We start from the raw sequence: 27,504 nt of genomic DNA on the forward strand, positions 1-27,504 counted from the left end.
TTTTCTTTAGCCATTATTGCCAGAATTCCTATCTTCATCCCAGTGCCAGTGAAGACAATGTAAATTGTTAAGAAAATTGTTTTCTTTTAGTGCCTTCTGGAATGTTACATAATTTTTTCTTTAGCCATTATTGTCAGAATTCCTATCTTCATCCCAGTGCTGGTGAAGTCAAAGATAAAACCAATCTACAGCTTCTACAATAGCCATCACTGAACTGCTTGCAGAAGTTGCCTGGACACATTGTGAGCTCACCTGTATGCATTGTGAACTATCTGTTGGTACAGCGAATTGTGGTAGTGCTGGAGTATTTTTGCTGATGGTGTCACCGGTGGTACAATTTTTCAAAGGAGCCCTCAATTGGCTTAATGTCATGGCATTTTGCATCCTCCTCTACTAGTGATGGTCTAAAATTTCGGGGCCAACAGAGGTGAGGCAAAGAACCTCACCCCCCCACAGGTGCAAAGGCCTATCCACAAGTATGGCTGTATGCTGGACCGGTAGTCAGTGACGGGTATGATCCAATTGCAGTGGTACCAACCTAAGACAGGAGGCTGACGCCTAGAGGTCAGTTCATCCGATGACGGGTAAGGACCATATGTTGAATTGGACTGCCTAACAGGCACGGTCCCTAAGCCACATGCTTGTTGTTTAAACAGAGAGGGGGAGATGTTGAGAGCCACAGACAAAGGGGCCCCAGCAAACTTCCAGCTGCTGGCTGATGATTGGCTCCTCGGCCCCAGCAACGTCTAGCTGATTGGCTCCTCTGCGGTGATGCTCATTGGGCTGTTTCCCTGCCCTTTCAGACCACGGAGCTGCTCATTGGGGGACTTTTTTGACTCCGCCCACGTGACCCAGCCAATCGGCCTCAAGAGCAGGAGGATTGTGGGAGGTGGGGAGAAGCTTGTGTGGGAGAGAGGGGCTTGGGGAAAGCCGGTGGTGGCAGTTGAGGCTCTGAGGGTTTTTCCTGAGAGGCTGTTTTGTTTGGCGTGTGTGGTTCTAAAAATAAAGTTAGTTTCTTTTGACAAGTGGCTCCTGATTGTGCCCAGCCAGACTGCGGCAACCTTGAGTTGACAAATAGTTACTAGACACAATATCCAAAGCACAATCCTTAAAAGAACACTGATAAACTGGAATTCATCAAAAGTAAAAGGATGAAGCCAGGTGGTGCACACCTATAATCCCAATAGCCGGGAGGCTGAGTCAGGAGGATCACAATTCAAAGCCAGCCTCAGCAGGGCATGATGTTAAGCAATTCAGTAAGACCTCGGCTGTAAATAAAATATAAAATAGGGCTGGGGATATGGCTCATTGGTTGAGTACCCCTGGGTTAAATCCCCAGTGTCAATAAATAAATAAATAAATAAGTAAAATATTAGCAGAATGAAAATAGTTCAATCCTCAGCACCACATAAAAATAAATAAATAAAATAACAACCTGGGCTGGGTATGTGGCTCAAGCAGTAATGTGCTCATCTGACATGCGTAGGGCGCTGGTTCAATCCTCAGCACCACATAAAAATAAAAATGTTGTGACCACCGAAAACTAAAAAATAAATATTAAAAATTCTCTCTCTTTAAAAAAATTTTTTTTAAAAAAATACAACACAAAGTGGAAGAAAACATTTGCAAATCACACATGTGACAAAGTGCTTATATCTAGGGGCTGGGATTGTGGCTCAATGGTAGAGTGCTTGCCTCACATGTGTGAGGCACTGGGTTCAATTCTCAGCGTCGCATATAAATAAATGAATAAAATAAAGGTCCATCAACACCAAAAAACTTGTATCTAGAAACTATATTTTTAATCTCTTAAACTCAAGAAAACAAAAATGCAAGTTACAATGGGGCTGGGGATGTAACTCAGTGGTAGAGTCCATGCTTGAGGGTCCTAGGTTGGATCCTCAGCAGTACAATAAGAAATGGGTTTGTATGATTATTTGATACAATGGAAAAGGCAAAATTATAGGGATGAAATACAGATCTATCGTTGCCAAGAATGAAGAGTGAGGAAGGGTTTGACTGAATAAATGAGAGAGAGAGAGAGAGAGAGACTGGGATGTGGGGATTGTTTATAAACACTGTGCTGGGTAGCTTACACAGTTCCAGGAATTTGTCAACTCAGAATTGCATACCCTAAAGAGTACATTTCATTGTATATAATGTAAAATTTCAAAAATTAGGGGCTGGGGTTGTGGCTCAGAGGTAGAGTGCTCACCTAGCACGTGGGAGGCCCTGGGTTCGATCCTCAGCACCACATAAAAATAAATATATTATGTCCAGTTACAACCAAAAAAAAAAAGGTATTTTGTCCAACTACACTGAAAAGTGAATATTTTTTAAAAAAATTTTAAATACTAAATCATAAAAGTAATCCAACCTGCACAGAACCCATAGCATAGTTCTTTTAAAAGGAAAAATGTGTCAAAGGAAATGAACAGGGGCTGGGGATATAGATCAGTTGGGAAAGTGCTTGCCTAGCATACACAAGACCCTGGGTTCAATCCCCAGCACTCCCCCTTACCCCCGGCCAAAAAAAAAAAGAAATGAACAGATGGACAAATTCAAAATTATTTAGACACAATTGCTAAACACTTTACTGGGTGCAGTACCTCATGCCTACAATCTCAACAATTCAAGAGGCTCAGTAACTTAGTGATATCCTATCTCAAAATGAAAAACGAAAAGGGCTGGAGATGTAACTCAGTAGTAGAGCGTACATGGGTTAAATCTTCAGCACCAAAACCAAACAAACCAAAACAAAAAATAAAAAATAAAAAAACTCACTATATTACATTACAGTTAAGTTTAAACCTCAGATCATTACTTTATATATGGTAGGCATTATTCATTTTACAGATGAAGTTAGAGAGGTAAGTGACTTGGCCCCAAATCACATAGGTTAGGAGTTGTTGAATATTTATTAAAGGAAATTTTTAAAATGTTTATGCTTATAGCACCATTCCTACTGAGTGCTCAAAGGAGAAAAATCCACACGTATGATACCAAAACTGAAAGTTAACTATTTTAGTCAAAGATCAATTTCACCGCTTGGCTGAAATAAAAGGTCTTACTGGTGCTTTTTATTTTTTAAAAGATAGAAACAAACAAAACCAAACCATTTCTAACCTTCTTGTAATCTCAGAGTCTCCTATAATTCTAGCAATTTGTAAGACTAAGGAAGGAGGATCCCAAATTCAACGCAAGGACTGTCTCAAAGTAAAAAATAAAAAGTGCTGGAATGTAGTTCAGTGGTAGAAGATAGCCCTTGGGTTCAATCCCCAGTACACCACCACCAACAACACGCTGACCCCCAGAAAAAGAAAATGAACTCTAAAGCTGGGCAGGGTGGCACACACCTGTAATTCCAGCTACTTGGGAAACTGAGCCAAGAGAACTGCAAATCTGAGCTCAACCTGGGCAATTAAGGGAGACCCCTGCCTCAAAATAAAAATTTTAAAAAGGGCTGGGATGTAGCTAAATGGAAGAGCATCCACCTAGCATGCACAAGGCCATGGATTAAATCCCCAGTACTAAACAAACAAACAAAAAATTGAGCAAAAATTATTATAATTAGAAAATTAATACAAATAATAACAGCAGTACACTTATCTTTAAGGATTGTAATGTAACCTAAAAAAAATCTCACATCTAGTACCTAAAACAGTGTATTCCTCCCCATTTTGACTACATATTAGAATTTCCTGGAGAACTTTAAAAATACCAATATCTGGGCCTTGCCCCTAGCAATTCTTATCTAACTGTTGGGGTAGGATATGAATATGCATATTTTTCACCCCAAGTTTTTAAAATTTCCACAGGTAATACTTATATAGTCATAATTGGAAATTACTGCTTTAAAGAATTTCCCAATAGGGCTGGGATTGTAGCTCAGCGGTAGAGCATTCGCTTAGCAAGTGTGAGGCCCTGGGTTCGATCCTAAGTACCACATAAAAAATAAAATGAAGATATTCTGGTCCAACTATAACTAAAAAATAATATTAAAAAAAAAAGAATTTCCCAGTATAAGAAGCTCTGAAAAAAGTAATTTGTAGAACTCCCAAATGAACACAGGAGTGTCGTATTTAGTAATAAAAGAAAATTACCATCTATGGTTTATAACAGCTGTGTTTGTTTTGAAAGCACCTCAGTAGTTGTATTTTTGCATTTTTAAAGCATTTATTCATGAGTCTAAATATGCCAACTATCCTGGCTAAAGTTTTAACATTAAATGTACCATCATTCTCTATTCTTTGATCAAGTGGTTCCCAATTTTAGAAACATATCCAAATTATCTGGGGAGCTTAACACACACACATACACACACACATACACACACACACACCCCTTGATGTACAAAAGCCACACTTCAAGCCAAATACATCAGAATGGGGAGGGGAGCATACCTGGATTTACCAGTTTTTAAAATGCTTCCAGGCAATTCCAATAAGCAGTCAAACTAGAGAACTCCAATTCTAGATGCACATATGTGTACAGAGAGGCCCTCAATCAAGAATGTGACATATGATAAGAGTGCTTGCCTAGTCTGCACAAGGTCCTGGTTTGATCCCCAGAACAGCCCCCTCAAAAGAAGAAAAGAGAGAGACAAGAAAAAAAAAATGTGACAGTCTCCACGCAAAATCAACACCAAGTTGTTGAATGACATTCCTAAATTTAGTAAGGTGGGACGCAACCACTTTTATTTTTATTTTCTCTTCAATAGACCACCTTGTTTTTTAGGAGAAAGCTTAATAAATATTAGATTAATAGGTCTTATAACAAAAATAGTAGTCTGTCATGCAACCAAAAAAGAAAAAAAAAAGTTTACCCCAATTAACAAACAGCCTCCAAAACCTAGTTCTTCTTTATCTCAAAGTTGGTCTGAAATAGAATTAAATATGCTAAAGACTTCACTCAGTTTGAAGATTTGCCTATATAAGAATAGGTTCATGAGTCTGTATTGTTTCTACCTAATTTGTTATTTATTGGTAGTGAGGAATGAACCCAGGGGCGGTTTACCACAGAACAACACCCCCAGTTGAATATTTCGTTTTTTGTTGGTTTTTTTTTCTTTTGAGACGGGGTCTCCCTAAACAGCCTCCTACACAGCTGGAATTACAGGAATTAGCCACTGTGCCCAGCCCCACCTCATTTAATCTACAATCTTGAGAGCTGCTGAAGGTTGAAAAATTAAAGGCTATTGTTTTGTACGATTTCTTAATATTAGAATCCCACAGTCTACACAGTAAAAAAAAAAAAAAAAAAAGCAAAATACGTGAACCATGAAAGACAAGTAATTCAAATTCACAGAATTCAACTGAGTGAAGTCTTTAGCATATTTAATTCTATTTCAGATTAACTTTGAGAGTTCAACTGAAAAAATATAAAGTATTCTACCTCTTTAATACAATGAACGTTTTAAACCCCTGACACAAATGATATATATACAGTGACAAAGGTATGGGAAAGGGTCATAATGTGTTGTAATATATTAGTGAAAGGACAACTTTAGTAATCTTTTGTGAGGGTAGTTTGGCAAAAATGATCAAAATTTTAAATGCATATGAACTAGGAACTAGAAATTCTGGAAACATACCTAACAGAAATACATAAGAATTTTCACATCAACTAATTCGGAAAAGCATTTTTCCATCTCCAAATTTTTCCGAGAGACTGTTTTTTGAAATTATAGTCATTAAAAAAACCAGATCCATATGCACAGATGTAGGAGGACATCCTCATGATATCATTGAATGGAAAAAGCAAATCACACACCAGTGTATAAAATCTATTTTTCTGAAAATTAAATAAATGTCAGTGAAAGAGTTTAGAAGGATATATATTAAAGCTACCATTGGCAATCGTCATTCCTGAGGATTGGATGAGGGATGAAGGCTTTTAACTTATAAATAGGAATTTAAAATATCACCTATATAATAAATAACTATATGGTACAGGCCTTGCTTCTGAAGAATGTGGCTCATACAATTGCAATTACCTGAAAGTATGTTAGAAATGCAGAATCCTAGGTCCCAACCCACACTTCTTGACTTCATTTCAACCAGACTAATATGTTGAGGTGATCTGTATTCACTTTAAAATTTGAGAAGCACTAAATGGTAGGCTACAGGAAGTAACATTCTGGGAGTTGGTTATACTGTAACTGTAACAAATTGTTTCCAAATTCTTCTCAGATACTGCACACTTCACCCAAAATATTAAGTCTCGGGTGTTTCATGCATCCCAATCTTGGACCAAAAACAGTTCAGTAACAAAAGGTTTTTAACTAATGCAGCACAAATGTACAAAAAATAAATAAAAGATGGGGAGGGAGAGCACTTCTATAGTCATAAACCCACTTATTTGCAAAACAATTTGGCATAAAATCTGTAATGGTTATGGAGTGAAATATCATGATTAAACACTCAATTTCCTTCTAAGAAATTATTAAGTCTTGGGACTGAGGTTGTGGCTCAGCCATAGAGTGCTCGCCTAGCATGTGCAAGGCCCTGGGTTCGATCCTCCGCATCACATAAAAATAAGTAAATCAAATAATGGTATTGTGTCCAACTACAAGTAAAAAATAAATATTTTTTTAAAATTATTAAGTCATTAAAAGGCTGCAAAATATTATTGAGAGTATCAATGCTTAGTCAATGACATACCATAGAATAAATGCTGAATATATATCTGAAGTTCAAACAGTACACCTACAAAAGGGAAGAGCAGTATTTCATCACCAAAGGATGCTCGTGACTTGGATCAATCAAAATTTGGTGATGGAATCAAATTGTGAAATACGATATATCAAGAACTATGTAATGTTTTGAACAGCCAACAATAAAAAAAAAAGAGGAAATGAGGGGAAAGGGAAAAATAATACAAGGGGGAGAAATGAAGGACAGTAGAGGGGGTAGAGAAGAGAAGAGGGGAGGGGAGGGGAGGGGAGGGGAGGGGAGGGGGGATAGTAGAGGATAGGAAAGGTAGCAGAACACGACAGTCACTAGTATGGCAATATGTAAATCAATGGATGTGTAATTGATGTGATTCTGCAATCTGTATATGGGCTAAAAATGGGAGTTCATAACCCACTTGAAGCAAAGTGTGAAAGATGATATATCAAGAACTATGTAATGTTTTGAACAACCAACAATAAAAAATTAAAAAAAAAAAATTTGGTGATGGAAACAGAAACTAGATATTGTGAGCAAAGGGAAGTTAATAAAACAAATTAGAAGCATAATTATTGGAAGGGCTAAAGGTCTATAAACATGTAGTCTTCCAGGAGTGACTACCAGAACACTACAAAACTGAAATCACAAGAAGCTCTCTTCCAGTAAGCCACATATGGAGCCACTAAATTGAAGAGCAGACAGCAGATAATTATATTTCAAGGATTAAAATGCTGGAAATCAGGAAGTTGCCACAGACACAAATGCCTCAGAAACACACAAATATACACACTGAAACAAAAATTTGGCTGCTACCTTTACCACAACAGTCTCTTGATATCCCAGAAAACTGAAGAAGACTGTTCAGTAGTAAGCCCTACTACCTACTATGTTCTAGCCTACCAAGTAGTACAATTCTCACAATCTCCAGATGGCTTGAAGGTAGCATATGTTTAAAAAACATTTACAACTAAACAATGATAATCACCCAAATACCACTTATGAATATGTCCCTCTAAGTAACCCACAGAAGAAGGAAGGTAAAAGGGGGAAAGGTTCAAAGTATACTCTTGGGAAATCTCCTCCTTGAAGATGCCTATCAGATTATTTTAGCACTACTCTTAGAGAATACTTTAAAAAAAAAAAAAATTAACACTGACAAAGTTTGATTAACTGTAATCCTGTAGCACATTCATGAAAATTTGAAATTTTGATAAAGTATGCATTTGAACTACAAAAGTAATCCAGGTGCACCAAAACTTGTAAATGAATGCACCTAGCCAATTAGCCTTCATGGTTTTACAGATTACCTGTCTTTATACATACATTTTACAATGGAAATTATTTCCTTCCATGTCACTCCAAATTTGAAAGGTCATAAAAATGTCACCTCTAGGTCTAATAAAATGTCTAAGTGGCAGGATAGATGGTAACAATGCATAATGATTTTTTTCAATAAAAATTTAACTGCACATCAAGGGGAGGGGTAACGGGTGATTTATATAAACAACAGAAGCAATTTCTAAGGTAAAACTTCCATTTTTTTCATTAGAAAAACAAACAACATTTTAAATAGCAAAATGCTTTAGCATCAAAAATCAAGTCACCACCAACATATATAACCCTGATTTCAAACTTATACCATTACATGAGGCCCCAATTCAGGCAACATTTTCTAGTTGCAGTTAGAAAACTGCAACTGCCTTGGCCAAATAAAGCTAATCTAAACCACAAATACAGACCAATCCATGCTACTTTATTATTTTTTGTTGTGGTTCAAAATTGTGAGAGATATTATTTACAGGTGGGGAGATACAGAAGGTTGTATATGTCCTTCTGCTAATTGTTGTTTGACCAGGTCATGGGCTGCTTGTATCTTTTCTTTAGTCAGGGGCCACTGAGGAACCCATATTGGTCTTTCTGATTTCCAAGTAATTTTTATTGTCTCAGTGGCCCTTTCTGAAAATCCAACCCATGTCTGTCTGTTCCTTGATCTATTTGTATTGGTGCTGCTATACCTTGTTCTTGTTTTTCTAATCTTTTTCCTTTCCTAAAACCTTGTCTAGTCATAATAGTGGGTGCATTTTGGTTGATGTTATTTGTTAATGTCAAACCTAATTGATCTAGGACATCTCGTCCCCATAAATTTACGGGAAGATGATCCAATACATATGGCTGTATAGTTCCTTCACATCCTTCAGGATCCTTCCAATCTAATACCATTGCACTTCTATGGGGATTAGTCGCCACTCCTAGGCCTCGAAGCGTTTGAGTGGCTTGTTGTAATGGCCAATGTTTTGGCCATTCTTGACGAGAGATGATGCTAAGGTCTGCACCTGTATCCAGTAGCCCATTAAATTCATGTCCTTGAATATTTAGTTTTAGCACGGGGCGAGAATCTAAATTTAAAGAAAGCATAGCCCAATCTACACCTGTGGAGCCTAATCCCTTGGAACCTCTTTCTACAGTACGACTGGAAAATTTATCATGTAGGCTGGGTATTATTAGTAACTGTGCTATTCTATCTCCTGGTGAAATTACTGATATACCCTTTGGAGAACTGGCTATAATTTTTATTTCACCTTCATAATCGGGATCAATTACCCCAGGACTTATCATAAGTCCTTTTAGAGTAGAAGAGCTGCGTCCCAATAATAAGCCTACTGTTCCTTTGGGAAGAGGTCCTTTCACCCCTGTGGGAATGATTTGAACTCCCATCTCTGGAGTTAGTACTGCTCTGGCGGAGGCGCAGATGTCCAACCCTGCGCTCCCTCTGGTTTGTCTGATGAGGGATCTGATGGACAATGTGTCCTGGGCACTACCCTGATGGGGTTGCTGGGTTCCTCCAGTGCTCCGTATATTTGTGGTTTTGGGCCCCGGAGCATTGGGCCCCCCTGTCCGTTTTTTGGCAATGGAGCCCGATGCCTTTCTCCACGATATCGTGGATAAACACCTGGTCCTTGTTCGTTTTTTGATAATGGAGTACCCTCTATGGTGGTTTGAGAACGGCATTCATTAGCCCAATGTCTCCCTCTACGGCACCGTGGGCAAATACCTGGTATTCTACTCCTTTGATACCTAGTTTTGTTAAACCCTCCTCCAATGGGGCAATTCCTTTTAAAATGTCCTGTTTGTTCACAATTGTAGCATGTTCTTGGCCTGGCATCTAAAGCCTGTTTTACTGCAGCTGCCACAATTTGCCCTTGTTCATTAATGTCTCTGGCATCTAAAGCCTGTTTTACTGCAGCTGCCACGACTTGCTCTTGTTCATTAATGTCTCTACATAATTTAATATATGTGTTTAAATCTTCATGTTTCCATGGTCTAATGATATCTCTGCACCAACGATTCGCTTGCTCATAAGCCAGGTGTTTTAGTAATGGCATTGCTTGTTCTGTATTCCCAAAAACTTTGGTAGCTGTTTGAATAAGCCTATCTACAAATTCAGCATAAGGTTCATTAGCTCCTTGTATTACCTTAGATAATTGACCTTGTAAACCTCCATGTCCTTGTAAAGTCTTCCATGCCTTAATTGCATCTGCAGCAATTTGTGCGTATACGCCAGGATCATATGCAATTTGTTGCTGCTGATCCTCATAAGGTCCCTTTCCTAACAACATATCTAGATTTCTCTGAGGATAACCAGCTGCTGCATTTCGCCTAGCCGTCTCCTTGCAAAATTCCTCATTGGCAACCTTCCATAACAGGTATTGTCCTCCATTTAGCACAGCTTTACACATATTAGCCCAATCTGCTGGCGTCATGTTCAAGTTGTTAATGGATTCGACCAAGCTTACAGTGAAGGGTGCTTGAGGACCATAGGTTGTTACAGCCTCTTTTAGCTGCTTCACTGTTTTGAAATTTAAAACTTGGTAAAATCGCTGCCCTCCTGCCTCAAATACAGGGCATGTTAATATTTGAGACCTTGTCTCAGGATCCCAACTATCAACTGCGGGGGTTGGGGGCCTCCCAGCATATGGAGGTGGCGCTGTTGGTTGGACACTTACGCCCTCTGGTGATAGAAAGGTGTTAGTAGCAGTCTCCTGTAGAGGTGGTGCTGTTGGTTGGACACTTACACCCTCTGGTGATAGAAAGGTGTTAGTAGCAGTCTCCTGTTGTAACTTTCCCCCTGATGGCTTTTTCTGTTTTACACTTTCTTTCTCTGTCTGACTAGCTTGAGAGGCCTTCTCTTTTACTTGAATCTTTTCCTCTGTCTGACTAACTTGAGAGACCTTCTCTTTTACTTGAATCATTATGTCTTCTCCTTCCTCTACCATTGTCTGAACTGAAGGCTTTGGACTAAGCAAACAAGATACGAATGTCCACAATGGCAATGTGCCAACTGGCAGAGTCCCTGGGCTTTTCTTTTCTATTCTTTTTAAATCTTCACCATGATGGTTCCATTGTGATATATTTAACAACTCCTCCTTAAAAAGCCATGGGCTACATTTTTGTATTGTATCAACGTATGCCCTGATTGTTCTTGATTTTACTGAGATGCCTCCTTCCTCTAACAATTTACTTAACACTCTTTCAGTTTGTTTTTTACTAATTTCTGATCCCGTATTTCTACTATAATACAACCCAACAAGATAACGCCTAACAAAACTGAAACTGAGTGAAACAAAATTGGAACAACACAAAATCATTATAATAGCCTCCTGAAATGTCCATCCGTCCTTTCTCCCTATCTGTTCCTCAGATGTGAGCGGTTTTTCTTCCATCTTACACATCTCCAGGGACAGGCAACTTAAAACAAAAGTGAAACAAAATAACAAAAGAAGAATCTTAAAATGGCTACCCATCCTCTCGCCCTGCCCTCAGGGGCGAGCAGTTCACTTACCCTCAGTCGCTCCCCGTGCGAGCCACCAAATGCCGCAGTCTGGCTGGGCACAATCAGGAGCCACTTGTCAAAAGAAACTAACTTTATTTTTAGAACCACACACGACAAACAAAATAGTCTCTCAGGAAAAACCCTCAGAGCCTCAACTGCCACCACCGGCTTTCCCCAAGCCTCTCTCTCCCCCACAAGCTTCTCTCCACCTCCCACAATCCTCCTGCTCTTGAGGCCAATTGGCTGGGTCACGTGGGCGGAGCCAAAAAAGTCCCCCAATGAGCAGCTCCGTGGTCTGAAAGGGCAGGGAAACAGTCCAATGAGCATCACCGCAGAGGAGCCAATCAGCTAGATGTTGCTGGGGCCGAGGAGCCAATCAGCTAGATGTTGCTGGGGCCGCTGTGAGCCAATCATCAGCCAGCAGCTGGAAGTTTGCTGGGGCCCCTTTGGCTGTGGCTCTCAACAACCACCAACATATATAACCCTGATTTCAAACTTATACCATTACATGAGGCCCCAATTCAGGCAACATTTTCTGGTTGCAGTTAGAAAACTGGTATTCCTTGGGATAGGTGGGAGTAGGATGTTCTGTAGACAAAAAGATTAAAGAACTAAAGGTAAGACCAAAAACCAACTAACTGCAATTCAAAACTGCCTTGGCCAAATAAAGCTAATCTAAACCACAAATACAGACCAATCCATGCTACTTTATTATTTTTTGTTGTGGTTCAAAATTGTGAGAGATATTATTTACAACCTCACCTCTGTGTTCCAAGGGTAAAACCCAAAGTATTAGCATTCTAATGCCTACCTACTGTGGCACACTTAAATTGTTCCACGAAAACACCTAAGCAAAACATTTGGGTAACTTCAACATACCTCCATTCCAAACTATCTAGAACTGGGTGTCCAAAATTTAGTTCTGTAATGTGAACTGAGTACTCTTAACTATGGTATGTGGCTAACCTTTCTCTGAAGGTAAATGATCTTAAGAAAAAAATTTTTAAAAGAAACCAGGTAAGGTGGCCCACCCAGTAATTTCAGCTACTCGGGATTATGGAGGCAGGGGGACTAAAACTTCAAGGCCAGCCTAGGCAACACAACAAGACCCTATCTCAAAAATAAAATAAAAAGATGTAGCGGTAAAATGCTTGCCTAGCATGGGAAAGGGCCTGGGTTCAATATGCCGTACTGCAAAGGACAGAAAAAAGGAAAAAAGAAATCCCTATACAAAATTCCCAACTACTTGTTTTGGTGATGCTGGGGACAACCCAGGGCCCCAAGCTTGCTAAGCATGTACTCTACTAAGTACCTTCAGCCCCAGCCCCCAATGACTTCTAAATAACAAATTTTAACAAGTATCTGAAACAGCACTCTCAAATCTTATCTTTTTACTATTATCCTTCCCTTCCCATATAGCAATTCAAAATGCTATGGATAATGGTAAAATTCTGATTAGCAATTCATTATTTCTACTTATTCATATTATATGGATATGAATATAGTACATTAAATTTTGTACAAGAACAAACATAAGTGATATTATTTAAAAATCATGGTTCCATGGTGGCATGTGCATAATCCCAGCTATGTGGGAGGCTGAGGCAGAAAGACTCAAAGTCCAAGACAGCCTAGGCAATTCAGTAAGACCTGATCAAAATAAAAAGGACTGGAGATACAGCTCAACTCAGTGGGAGAGTCCTTGCTCAGTATATGGGAGGCCCTGGATTCAATCACCAGTACCAAAAAATAAAAAGTAAAAAATAATAGTATTTATTTCATAAAACTCCCACAAACTGTTTTCTAAGAAAAATCCTTAATTAAAAAAAAAGTGGGGGGGGGGGGGGCATCATAAGCCAGGCATGGTAGTGCTCACATGTAAACCCAGTAACTTGGGAGGCTGAGGCAGAAAGATCACAACTTTGATCACACTCCTGAATGCCTGAAGTTTTACAACCAAGTCATAACAAACCACATAAATCACCAGTACATTTGCTTGCCTGTTACTCTTAAATACGTAGCTCAATAATTAAGAATCATGGCAAAAGGGGCTTGGGTTGTGGCTCAGTGGTAGAGTGCTTGCCTAGCATGTGTGAGGCACTGAGTTCAATCCCCAGCACCACATATAAAAATAAAGAAATAAAGGTATTGTGTCCATCTACAAATTAAAAAAAAAAAAAAAAGAATCATGGCAAAGGAACAAATGACCTACACATGCTCACTAAAAACACATCTACAGCCAGGCATGGTGGCACACGTAAGACCGTCTCTAAATAGAAGTATAAAAAGGGCTGGGGATATAGCTCAGTGGTTAAGACCTGCCCCCTCCAATCTCTGGTACCAAAAAAAAAAAAAAAAAAAAAAAAAACCCCAGCAAACAATAAAAGCACACCTATGTATATTTGCTGAGAGGATTTTAAAGAATAAGATATCATTATTTGTATACAACTGGGGATTGAACTAAACCACTGCTATAAATTATTTTATTAAACATATTTACAGTAGTACAAGGTTTAATTATTCTTTATCATACCTGAGTCACTACTGATTTCTAATTTTCTAAGGTAACCATTTTAAACTCTTCTACCTTGTTTCTTCTAGTATTTGTTTTATTCCTAAAATAATATGCCAGTCTCATAGTTCTTAATTTCATTGTAGAAACCACCACCTAAAGGATTGAACACTTCTACATGTGCCCGCCTCTCTCTAATTTTCTTGCATAATTTTACATCATTTTTAGCTAAACCACTATCTTTGTTTTTAATTTTCAACTAAAAGAAACTACAGAAGGAAAAAAAAAGAGGGAAGGAAACTACTAAAGCAGTAACAAAAGTAACTCCAAAAAGCTTCAAAAGAACAAAAGTCTTTCCATGGAATGAGCCTACTGAAGGCCCAGAACAATGTAAAAGAAGATCCACCCTTACACATCTTCAAAACACCCAAGATAAAAAGACTAAAACTTTAAATAGTCAAAGAAGAACCAGACTGTTATCAGTCTTATTAGCAACAGTGAATACAGAAGGAAATGTTTTTCATAAAGATTCCAACAAGAGTTTCCCATCTAACCAATCTCACAATCAAATCTGAAGGAAAAGTAAGCACATTATCAAGGCCACAATGAATTAACATCCTAAGAAAAATTTGGGGGGATTAAATTAAGAATGTAGTGAAGTCAAGTAAGATTAAATCAAGAAAATGATCTACAAATCATAGAATAATGACACAAAGTCCTTGATTAAAAGCTATATGTAAGAGGTTTTGAGCGAAGGCTACAATGATTTAAAGAGCAGAATGGAGGGCTCCAAGGACTGTAAATAAATCAAATACTTGATGCCAAGCATTTGATACTAGATCTATTAAAAACAAAGAAGGCCAAAGGTGCCGGGTGTGGTGGCACACACCTGTAATCCTGGCAGCTGGAGAAGCTGAGACAGAAGGATCACGAGTTCAAAGCCAACCTCAGCAACAGAAAAGTACTAAGTAATTTGGTGAGATCCTGACTCTAATAAAACTCAAAATTGAGATGGGGATGTGGCTCAGTGGTTGAATGCCCCTGAGTTCAATCCCTGGTACCCCTGCCCCTCAAAACAAACAAAAACAAAGGTCAAAGGTGTAGTTCAGTGGTTGGGCACTTTCCAACCAGGTGCAAGGCCCACAGAGAGAGAGAGAGACAAGAAAAATAATAATCAATAATAATCTGATTATAATATATTATTTGGAATATTCCTGAATAATATTTATAAACCTTCAATGGTGCCATTTAAAAGAATCAAGCAATGAGCAAATTTATGACTGGATTATGATCGTAAGGCAAGGATTTTGATAAGAGTAGAGTTAGTATAAAGAGGGATTTTTCTTTCTTTTTCTTCTTCCTTTTTTTGGGGGGGCAGGGGGGTACTGGGGGTTGAACCCAGAGGCATTCATTCAACCACTGAGCCCCATAACATCCCCAGCACATTTATTTTCTTTATTTAGAGACAGGGTCTCATTAAGTTGCTTACAGCCTCATTAAATTGCTCAGGCTGAGAGGGATTTTCAAAGAGGAAAATGTCAAAAGGAGGAAAGAGAATGTCAAAAGCCAATGGAAAAAGGAGCTATATTGGGCTAGGGTTGTGGCTCAGCGGTAGAGCACTAGCCTAGACGTGCTAGTCCCTGGGTTCGATCCTCAGCACTACATAAAAATAAATTAAAGGTATTGTGCCCAACTACCACTAAAATATATACATATTTTTTAAAGAAAAGGGAGCTATAGAAAGGCTATAATGTAATTATTAGAAACTATAACCTTTTCCATTTGTTGTCAAATGCATGTATTCCTTTTTTCCCCCCCTCAAGAACAAATTAAATAGCTACAATAACAATGATACATTAAGAAAGATACAAAAAGCTCCACCCATACCTGTTATTGCTGCCAACTACGGAGGCTGAGGCAGGAAGACTGCCAAGTTTGAGGCCAGTCTAGCAACTTAGCAAGGCCCTCAGCAACTCAGTGAGATCCTCTCTCAAAAACAAAAGTAAAAAGGGCTAGGGTATGTCACTCACTGGTAAAGCACCTCTGGGTTCAATACCCGATACAAAAAAAGAAAAAAAATTAAAATAGACACAAAGGTTATAAAAAGATACTGCATAAATTAAAATTACCAAATAATATTTTATCAGAATAAAAATTTGAATTTTTTTGTTTTTTGTTTTAATTTTTTTTAGTTGTAGATGAACATATACCTTTATTTATTTTTATCTGGTGCCTGAGGATCAAACCCAGTGCCTCACATGTGCTAGGCAAGTGCTCTACCACTGAGGTACACAACCCCAGCCTACTGAATATTCTTAATAGTTGTCACCAAGAGTGTAGAGAAAAATGCTAGTTCACACACTGTTGGTATAAAGATAAACCCTCAACGTTTTTGGAAAACAGACTGTAAGAAAAGGAAATAGGAGATATAATATAGAATGAACTAAATGTCCAACAACAGGGAAAATTATAATCTGATGTGGTCACATTAGAAAATACTATAATATTGTCAAATCCACAGTATACTATGAAAGAAAAAAAAAATACCCACTTAATAAAAGTGGAAGTGGAGTAAGAAGAGAGAATGTGCAAAAAATACATTGTTCTAAAATTAAACAGTTCAGTTTTATATTTAAAAGTTTATTGACATAAGAAAACACTATTTTAAAAAATCAGGGCTGGGGTTGTGGCTCAGTGGCAGAGTGTAGGCACTGGAGTTGATCCTCAGCACCCCATAAAATAAAAGAAAGGTATTGTGTCTGTCCACAACTAAAAACTGGTTTTTAAAAAATCAAATCACTCTTGAGTGATAATTTAGATCTAGTCACCTTTACCCTCTTCTTTCCATAAATACAGGTTAACCAATTTGTTTTAAGTCACCACCAACATGCACCCTTTTCTTTTTCCTTTCCTTTCCTTCATTTTGGTATTGGGGGTTGAACCCAAGGGTACTTAGATACTGAGTCACATCCCCAGTCCTTTTTATTTTTGAGAGTCTAAGTTGCTTAGGATGTCGCTCACTGGTAAAGCACCTCAACTAAATTGCTGAGAATGGTCTCAAACTTGTGATCCTCCTGCCTCAGCCTCCCAAGTGGCTGGAATTATAGGCATGCACCACCAAGCCCAGCTCAACGTTTATTTTTGAAGAAAAGTGAAAAACAGAAGTTACTTTATTTCCCCAGTACTTGGGGAATGGTGCTTTACCACTGAGCCACATTACCCCCAACCCCCCACCTTTTTTGGGGGGGGAGTAAGTAACTGGAGATTGATCTCAGGGGCACTTGACCACTGAGCCACATTCCTTGCCCTATTTTGTATTTCATTTAATCACAGGGTCTCATTGAGATGCTTAGCACCTTGCTTTTGCTGAGGCTGGCTTTGAACTTGTAATCCTCGTGCCTCTGTGTCTCAAGCCACTGGAATTACAGGCATGCATCACTGCACCTGGCCGCAAACCCCCTTTTAAAAAAAATTTATTTTGAGACAAAGTCTCACTTAGTTTTCAAAGCTGGCATTGAACTCGAGATCCTCCTGTCTCAGTCTCCCAAACTGCTGAGATTACAGGTATGCATCACCAACCAATATAGAAGTTACTTTTGTTAACACTGGTTGTGCCAGGATTAGAGCTTAGTTGTTTAAAATGTAGAACTATTTGAATTTATCTGGATTTGGGCTGCTAGGCCTGACAATTTCCAAGAAATTATAGATGATGAATATTTATTTTAATATTACCATGCCATAAAAATATTTTTAAAAAGAGGCTTATGATCTGTTTAGTGCACCAGAAATACCAAAAATACATTCAGAAGAAGATGCTAAGAACCAAATATAAAGCAAAAAGTTAACAACCAAAATGGTTTCCAAGACCAGAAAAAAAAAGCCATTTTAAAACACCTTATTCTAATACTTAATTCAAAATACCCTTCCTGCAATATATCGTGAAACTTTACTTCAAAATACATTTCCACACTCAAGAAATAGTAGACTAGATTTCCTCAACATAGTATTTGGACTTTATTGCAGTATTAACTACCACCAGCGTCAGTCTTCTGAGCCAGAATTTGGGCTGTGGATATTTAAGATCTTAGGGTTTACAATTTGACTTGACTCTACACCTTCTCATTTGAGTAGCACATTATTAACTTATCTAGAAAAACCACAGCCTCTTTTCAGAAGTATAACAGAGCAAAAGAAAATTACACCAAAATCTGCATCACTCAGCTATCTCTCTAGTACCTCATTTTACAATTAATACAAGCATGATATGAGCAACTTAACATTAACCTTATAAGCCTTCCATTTTCTTTGAATTTTTTGTACCGTACAGCTTAAGTTTTTTGTTTGCAATGCTGGGGACCCAACCTAAGACTTTGCACATGCCAGGCAAGCACTCTACCACTGTGCTACACCCTTAGTCCTAGCTGAAGTTCTTAATTAAATCTTTGTAATTGAGGTTTTAGAATTGAATATAAAAATGCTATTGCTCTTCCATTTTAACTAGGTTTTTTTTTTTAAAGAAAAAAAGCAGCAGCAGCAGGGAATTGATATTGTTAATTGCTATCATGTAGCAAGTAAATGGACACAAATATTTAAGTAAATGGTACAAATATTTAAATAGAAATCCTTAAAAATTCCTTATAAAAAAGTTATCTAAAGAACCACCTTGAAAATTTAGATAATTTTCATCAAAATATTCCAAAATCAAGAATATAAAATGGGGCTGGGGCTGGGGCTGGGGCTCAGCAATAGAGCACTTGCCTGGCATGTGCAAGGCGCTGGGTTCAATCCTCAGCACCACATAAAAATAAATAAATAAAATAAAGGTATTGTCATTTAAAAAAAAAAGAATATAAAGGGTTGGAGAGTGCTTGCTTAGCACAGGTGAAGCTCTGGGTTCAAGCCCCAGTACTGCCAAATATTAACATACAAATATATATTAACATAAATATGAACATATAAATATGAACCTTTCCTGGTTCCTCTTCCCACTGTTTACAAAATGGGATCCTTTGTCACCATAGTTTCTGAAAATCAACCAGGTGCATGAATCAAGTTAATATCATTAATATCCATCATTTGAGTATCTTTTTATTATTCAGTATTTTAAACAATGATAGTGGCAAAGGCCAATTTTACTTTGTTGCTTAAATGCCAAGTAGGTTTCTGTTTCAAAAAAATAATAGGGCTAGCGATATAGCTCAGGGGTAGAGTTCTCACTTAGTATGCACACATAAGGCCCTGGTCTGGATCTCCAGCATCCCAAAATAAATAAAACTGTGCACTTTACAAATTTGTTAAATTTATCATGACAGAACGGTCTTTCCCATTAAGATTTACAGAATAAACATTGTGCCTTTAAGTAACAAGGTACTTGCTGCCAACACGTGTATGATACAAGTTTGTGTGCTTATAATGGTCCTTTTAATGACTTGTCTTTGGAATGATTCTGTCCTACCTTTGCTGCTGCAGCCCGCCTGTCCTTTGCATCACTGAATTCATACTTCTGGAAGTACTCAATATGCACTGTAACAGACAGATGGACAGATCAATGGGCCACAGCGGCAAAGGCCAGAGAGACAGACTTGATAAAAATTAAAAATCAAGATATATAAAAGGGTGGGGGAAACTACAAGAGAATATATCTATATATATTCTATAATAAAATTCCTGAAATTGATGTCTGCAACCCTCCCACAGACTACCCAAATAATCTATTATTAATCATATATTTCCTTCTTAAATGTATCATAAAATAGTAGCACTGTAACAGGCAAAATAATTGACCAGTACTTTCAATAACACTGACACTTAAACAGATATAGTAGGCACTTCTGTAACCATGCCACAGTGTTTCTTCAAAATAGACTGCTCTTCCATATACAACAGGCTATCTTCAGAAGAGTTTCTATACCAAAATTAAAATGACAATTATTACATGTAGAAAATTTCTACTGTAATATTACTGTCACTGTAATAAGATATACTTGGAATCAATAACTAAAATTTTCAGCATTTTACATTTTCTTGCCTTATATACAGATAATTGCTAGCACCACAAAGAGGTAACTACAGAGGCTTAAAACCGTACATAATAGTGCCACTGATGCCAATTACCATGCTATAGTACCATATTTATAGAGAAAATTATCAACAGTAACTTTAAAAGCTATGTAGTATTCTGTAACTTCAAATTGATTCAAAAGATTAAACATACTTCAAGAAGCTTAAGGTTTTTTTTAACCTTATTATCTCAAAATGCCAACAGCTTAAGTATTATACTTTGATAGAGAAATTTTCACTCAGACATTACTCCCAAATGCCTATTTCACCCATCTTCAAGTTTGTTCCCAGGCAAAAATCAATTTTAATTTAATCAAATATTTTATTTTGCAAAAACCTAAAATAAACTAGATCTATATTACATTTTAAAAAGGAAAAATGTTCCCCCTTCTATTTCCAAGAAATCTAACCATTTATACATTCTTATTATTAAAACCCATCAAAAACATGAGCAGGAGAAGAAACATGATAACCAAAAATGAAATGCACGATACTTGAGTAAAAGAAGAAAAGCTATTAAAAAGACATTGGAGCTAGAGATGTGGCTCAGTGGTAGAATGTGTGCCTAAAGCCCCAGGTTTGATCCCCAGCACACTCCCACAAAGAAAGTACACTGGACAACTGAAGAAATTTAAAGTCACTGTGTTGTATGTGTGCTTGTGTGGGTATAATGACAACCACATTGAGATACACTTAATAAAGTGATTCAGAGGTTTTGATATTCACAGTTGTGACATAATTGTATCAACTATTAATTTTAGAATATTTCATCATCCTGAAAAGAAACTGCATATAAGGCCAGCCTGAGCAACTTAGCAAGACCCTGTCTAGAAAAAAAAATTTTTTTTAAGTATTTATTAGCTCTCCCTCCCACACCCAGCCTCTGCCAATCAATCTCCTTTCTGTCTCCATGGATTTAGCTATTCTGGAAATTTCATATGACTAATATAACACTGTAATTAACTTTCCCATTTACTTATCGGGAAAGCCATCAAACTGAGAGTCTGTCATACATATCAAATAAGTCTGTTTTAATGAGACAATGAAGAGAGCAACTATTAATTCAGCAAATTAGTTACATGGAAGCTGCTTAAAGCTGTAACTAAACCAATAATACTCATTTTACAGATAAGGCAACAATTTGTTAACTGTTTCAAAAAGAGGTTGAAACAAAGTCATACAAGTTGACAAAACTAGAAACTTAGGTCTATATGATGTCAATGGCTTAACCAACTAAATTATGGTCTCCTGATAAACTAATTCATCATTTCTCACTGATTTACCTCCTAATATTATGAATGATTTCCTTCAACTCTCCATTTCAGCCTTGCTAATCTCACCACTTTTTCTTGTCTTGATTATTCTAACAGACTTCTCACCACTCTCCTGGTTTTCTTTTGTTTTTGTTAATTTTTTTTTTAGTTGTAAATGAACACAATACCTTTATTTTATTCATTTATTGTTATGTGGTGCTGAGGATTGAACCCAGGGCATCGCATGTGCTAGGCAAGCACTCTACCACTAAGCCCCACTCTACTGGTTTTCTAGTCTTACCTGTTTTCTCATTTATTTCCTATAATGCCAGCAGTGTGTTCTAAATACTAATTTAAAATTATAAAGTTGTTTCACATAGCCGTTGAGTTTATCTAGGGTTTATTTCAACAGCACAACCCTAAAAGCCTTTCAAAAACTGATCATAGAGTGCCTGCTCTGACCATTCTATTTCCCGTACTCTAAACAATATTCAATTCCTTACTATTCACTCAACACACCAGACCACTAACAGCTTCTGCCTTTTGTACATTCTATGCCTCCTCCTCCCTTGTCTGCTTAGTAAGCTAACTATTCATTTTTCAAAACCCAGCTTTCAACTCTACCAGGATTTGTCAGTCCTTCCGACCTTAAACTTCTATCATTAAGCATTACTTTATTGTAATTTACTTATACATGCCTTAGTCATCCAATATCTGTATTTTCAATTTTACGTGGTAAAAAAATTAGTTACATACTATTCCTAAACTAAACCGAAGGGTTGTTTTAGGGTCTCATTCACCTCAGAAATTCAGAAAATAATAGTAACACAATATTGGGGATCTTACAAGAATAAAAAATCAGGAGGCTGAGGTTTGTGCTCAGTGGTAGAGTGCTAGCCTAGCATGCATGAGGCACTGAGTTCGATCCTCAGCACCACATAAAAATAAATAAATAAGTAAATAATATTTTTAAAGAGTTTGGCTGGGTGCACATCTGTAAAAGCCAGGTCCCCAGAAGGCTGATGCAGGAGAACCACATATTCAAGGCCACCTAGGCAACTCTGGGGATCTTTTATCAAAATTTAAAAGACCAGGGCTATATATAGCTCAGTGGTAGAAGGTACTGGATTCAAGCCCTAGAACCACATTAAAAAAAAAAAAAGAACTATGACATTAATAATACTATTTGGTTAGAAGAGTAGCTCAGCAGGAAAGCACATGCTTAACATGCATGAGGCCCTAGGTTCAATACCCAGCACCAAAATATAATAACAAATCATACTGGTTGCCTCTAAGGGAGAGATATTTAAAGGTAGATTTTTTTTCTTTTACATTTCCTAAATTTTCACCCAATTTAATACACTTGGTACAGTAATAAAAAAATTAAATCTCGAAAGAAGTTGATCAAGGGTTTATCTTACCACACTAAGAGAACTTTCAGGTTTTGTTGTTTTTTTAAATCAGAGGTTATGGAGGAGAGTTCAGTCACATTGGCCTCAGCATTCAACTTACCTCTCTATTTTTATTACACACACACACACACACACACACACAAGGCTGATTCACAAAGGTAAGTTTGCACTGCAGTTTCAATATTCTTCATTTAAACTACCCAGAACTTTAAAATAATAGAACCTTAAGATAGTAGAAGACGTTTTATTCAGAGCTCCCTAGTTAACATTGTTTCACAACTGCTTTTATTCTTATAAATGGAAAGAGAAGTACACAGTTTAAAACTTCAAAACTATTAATACAGTAATATCAAGATGAATGACTTGTCTGGCAGGTGATACACACAAGTCCAGCAACTCAGGAGGCTGAGGTAAAAGGATTGTTCAAGGCCAGCCTGGACAACTTAGGAGAGGCCTGGTCTCAAAATTAAATATTTTTTAAAGGGGCTAGGGATATAACTCAGTGATAGAGAAACCTTAATTCAATCCCCAGTAGGGCAGGGCAATTTGTTCTTTTCTTAATTGCAAAACCCACCAATATCTGCAATAAGGGTATAAAAAAACAAATCTCCCTTTCTTTTGGCTGGCATTTAACTGAACAAAGTGCCTATGTGCTGCTGTGGCATTTTACCCTGTGTAACTATGCTTGAGCAGACATGTAGAGGTCTGATTCCAAAATACCAATGCAGAAAATCTTCCTAACAAACAATCTCTTAGTATAAAAGTAAAAGCTTTATTCTGGATTCTGCCTACCAAAAAAAAAGTGTTATCAGGTTATAGGTTAATGTATTGGTAGTCTCCAATATGTTAAATAAGTCTTTAAAATTACAGAAAGGCTATAATAAGGGTTAGAACCAAGTAGGCTCAAGTTAAAAAGTACAGGTAGATTGATATTAGTACATGCAGCTGCTCAAATATAAAATGTGCTGATGTCTAGAAGAGCATGAGGAGGGTTTAGGCATCATGGAGGTTTAAGAATAAGCTCAGGAGGCTGGGGTTGTAGCCCAGTGACAGAGCGCTTGCCTAGCATGTGTGAGGTACTGGGTTCCATTCTCAGCACAGTATATAAGTAAATGAAAAAAACAAAGTTCATCAACATCTAAAAAAAAATTTTTTTAAAAAGCAAGCTCAGGGATCACCAAAAGGGAAGAAGTGGTACTTAACAAATGGCCTGGATAACCCTTCCAACCTTGTTATTCTGAATATGTAAATCAAAAATTGTGTTCATTCTGATATGAACCCAGTAACATTAAGCAAGTTTACTGTCATTTGTAATTCTTCGACTATTACTTAAATGTTATATTTTTATTTCTAAGAGTGACTATTTTTATGATTTTAAGTTCCATTCTCACAACTTTGGCTTTAATTGGATAGTATATAACATTAAAAAAAAAAGCTTCAGACACTGTCATATATCCCAAAGACCCAGCTATAACTACACTAATGAAATATGTGATAAAATAATTTAAAAAGCAGACAAAAACTTTTAGGAGCCAGTGAGGTGGAACCACTACATTTAAAAATGCAGTAACCAACAGGCCATCCATGGTGGCACAAGCCTGTAATCTCAGCTACTCAGGAGTCTGAGGCACATGTACAGCAAATTGGAGGCCAGCATTAATAACTTAGAAAGACCCTGTTTCAAAACAGAATTTTAAAAAGGGCTAGGGATGTAGCTTAGTGGTAGAGCACTTGCCTAGCATGTGTGACAATGCCCTGGATTCCATCCCCAGTACTGCGCAAAAATAATAACAAAGCAGTGAGTGAAATTATGTATGCTCTCTCTTCTTCATGCACTATTGGGAATTGAACTCAGGGGCACTCTAACACTAGCTACATCACCAGCTCCTCTAATTTTTAGACAGGGTCTCACTCAGTTGCCAAGGCAGGCCTCAAACTCATGTTTCTCCTGACTAGCCTGTCAATTTGCTGAAATTATAGGCAGGCTCCACCAAGCACAACCTTTCTTTTCTAAGGACTATTTCGTGATTAAATGTCAAATTATCTGAAGCTCTCCTTAAATTTTCACCTGCATAAGAACTGAGGTGATAAACAGTAAGTTTAAAGGTAAACATATTTTCTTAAATTTGATGTTAAATGGTATTGGTAAATAAACTCATCTGAGAACTTCACTTAAGAACTATATTCTTATTATTGAGCAAAATAAGCATAATCAGCTCTTCTCCCTTTTAAAAGAAGCACTTGTGGGCTGAAGTATAGCTCAGTGATAAGATCCTTGTTTAGCATGTGTGAGGCACTAGGTTTGATCCCCCAGAACCATAAAAAAATAATAATAATTTGTTATCTAATGCACGCATAATAATTTCACAATGCTATTCTTTCAAAATTTTGGGGTGCTTCCATCAGAAAGAGAATGCTGGGCTCTGTGAACCACTGGTTTAAGTTTGTGATTTCATGCATAAATCATGAATAAATCTTACAAAATATACATTCCATAGCTTCAAACATTGGAATTATATATAAAACTTTGTGCTTTCACATGTTTACACTGGGCTAGAAAATAATAAAATGTTATTATAGAAATTTTGGCTTAAAATTTTCTTTAGAAAGGTAACATTTAAGATGTAAAATCTAAAATGAGGTGTGCAATAGACCTCTGACTCTATTCCACTCTTTGTTTATTATTTATTTGGATTCATATGTCATAGTAGTGAAGTCACAAGTCAGAGCCCAATAATAAACATTATTCAGGTCAGTGTACTACAGCTCAGAGCAGAACGGAAAAAGGTAGTGTACATCTGAAGAGGTAAACAGAAAATACCCAGCACGCAAGATGGTAACATTCGTTTGTTTTCACCTTTCCACCATCTTTTAGGCTTCCATGACACTACGAATGAATGTCCTGGTTGATACTCTCAAGAGCATCAACAATACCAAAAAGAGAGGCAAAATGCCAGATGCTTATTAGGCAGCGCTCCAAAGTCATCGTCTGATTTATTTGATGATGAAGCATGGTTACATAGGCAAATTTGAAATCATGAAGACCAAAGAGCTGGGAAAACTGTTCTAAACTTACAGACAGTTTAAACAAGTGTAGAGTGATCAGCCCCAGATTTGATGTGCTAAAGATCTAGAAAAATGGCAGAATAATCTGCTCCCATCTGTCAGTTTGGTTTCATTATATTGATAACCTCAGCTGGCATCATGGACCACAAAGAAGCACAAGTACAATACACAGGAGGAAAACTTTTAGGATTCATTTTCTAGGGATGTAAAACATACATACAATGAAATACCTAAATGGACTTTTTATCCATTTGTTTTTGTTTTGTTTTGTTTTGTTTGGGGGGAGGAGTGTTTACCAGGGATTGAACTCAGGGACACTAGACCACTGAGCCACATCCCTAGCCCTATTTTGTATTTTATTTAGGGTCTCACTGAGTTGCTTAGCGCCTCACCATTGGTGAAGCTGGCTTTGAACTCAGATCTTCCTGCCTCAGCCTCCCAAACTGCTGGGATAATTGGAATTACAGGCATGCACCATCATGCCCATCCCATATATTTGTTTTAATGTAGTGACATAAAATGCTGAGTTCTGATCCCATTTATGAAAACTTGGGCAATTTAATTCCTCTAAGTCTCAATTTCCTTACCCTTAAAACAGTAAAAATGTCATTTGAACAGTCATGATGACTAAAATTCCTTGAAATAACTGATGAAGAGAAAAAAACAAAGTATGTTAGAGAATGAAAGAAGAGCTAATTCAGGGAAGTCAGCAAGAGAAATGTGTGAATTATTCATAAAAGAAAAAATAGAGGTAATACTCGTATTATTTTTATCAATTCAGGATTCAAGATACAGTTCAGTGATACCATGCATAAGACCAGAAAGGAAGAAAGTCAGTTCATTCATTCTTGTCTATTTAATAACATTTATTAGCTGTTCCGGGAAATGTGCTTATCAATGAGAATACCAAAACCAGTATATTGGTCTTACCCTCAAGGAATTTAGAGTCTATCCATAGTGGAAATATAAGTAATAATAAGAGCTTTTTTTAAGTCTGTACAAAATTCTGAGACCTACTCACAGGAAAGGATTCAAGGAAGAAACTTTAAAGGTAGGTATTGAAATATGAATGTATTTGAAAGAAAAAATATTTAAAGCAAAAGAAAAACCCTCATAGAGACAAAAGAAAAATTTTTACAAGAAGTATCATTATTTTGCTTTGCAAGGATGATATTCAAAAAACGGCAGATAAGGTGAAATCATGAAAAGCCTGATCTATTGCACTAAACAGTCTTTTATTCTAATATGCATCTTTATTTACTGGGACTTCAAGGCTCAAGAACAGGTTCTGCTAAGGAGGTTCTTCTTTATTGTTTCCTATTCTGTACTACCCCACCACCACTGCACACACACCCGTTTATCAAGAATGACAATGATTTCAAGTATTCCTTCAGGCTATATATTCACAAAATAAACATTTTTACCCTGTCATAAACTAACCTGTGCAAGAAAAGGAAATATTCCAGCATTCCCTGGAGGGGGGGCGGGGGGGGGAATCTGTGGTGACTATAAAATACTCACAAAGCTGCAAAGCTCCATTTTCAATCATCATTTTTTAAATTTTTCTAATAACTGCTCATATTTTCTAACAAGACTCCTTATTCACAAAGGTCTGTGCTTTCCTTTTTTCCTAAAAACTAACTGACCGCTTTGGAAGGCAAGGCGTTTCTTAAATCCAGCTGAAAGGAAGGGTCAATAG

General features: G+C 37.2%; 1 protein-coding gene and 1 pseudogene across 1 annotated transcript in view; one reads left to right on the forward strand and one right to left on the reverse strand.

Moving 5' to 3' along the window:
* Positions 1-27,504, reverse strand: part of Arih1 (ariadne RBR E3 ubiquitin protein ligase 1) — a 132,496-nt gene that overhangs the window by 85,489 nt on the left and 19,503 nt on the right. The gene's annotated exons all lie outside the window — the stretch shown is intronic.
* LOC124081681 (small ribosomal subunit protein uS8-like) lies at positions 25,573-26,006 on the forward strand (annotated as a pseudogene).

Source organism: Marmota monax, unplaced genomic scaffold, assembly GCF_021218885.2.
Source record: "Marmota monax isolate L192 unplaced genomic scaffold, Marmota_monax_Labrador192_F-V1.1 WCK01_AAM20220418_F8-fsc00111, whole genome shotgun sequence".
NCBI lineage: Eukaryota > Metazoa > Chordata > Mammalia > Rodentia > Sciuridae > Marmota > Marmota monax.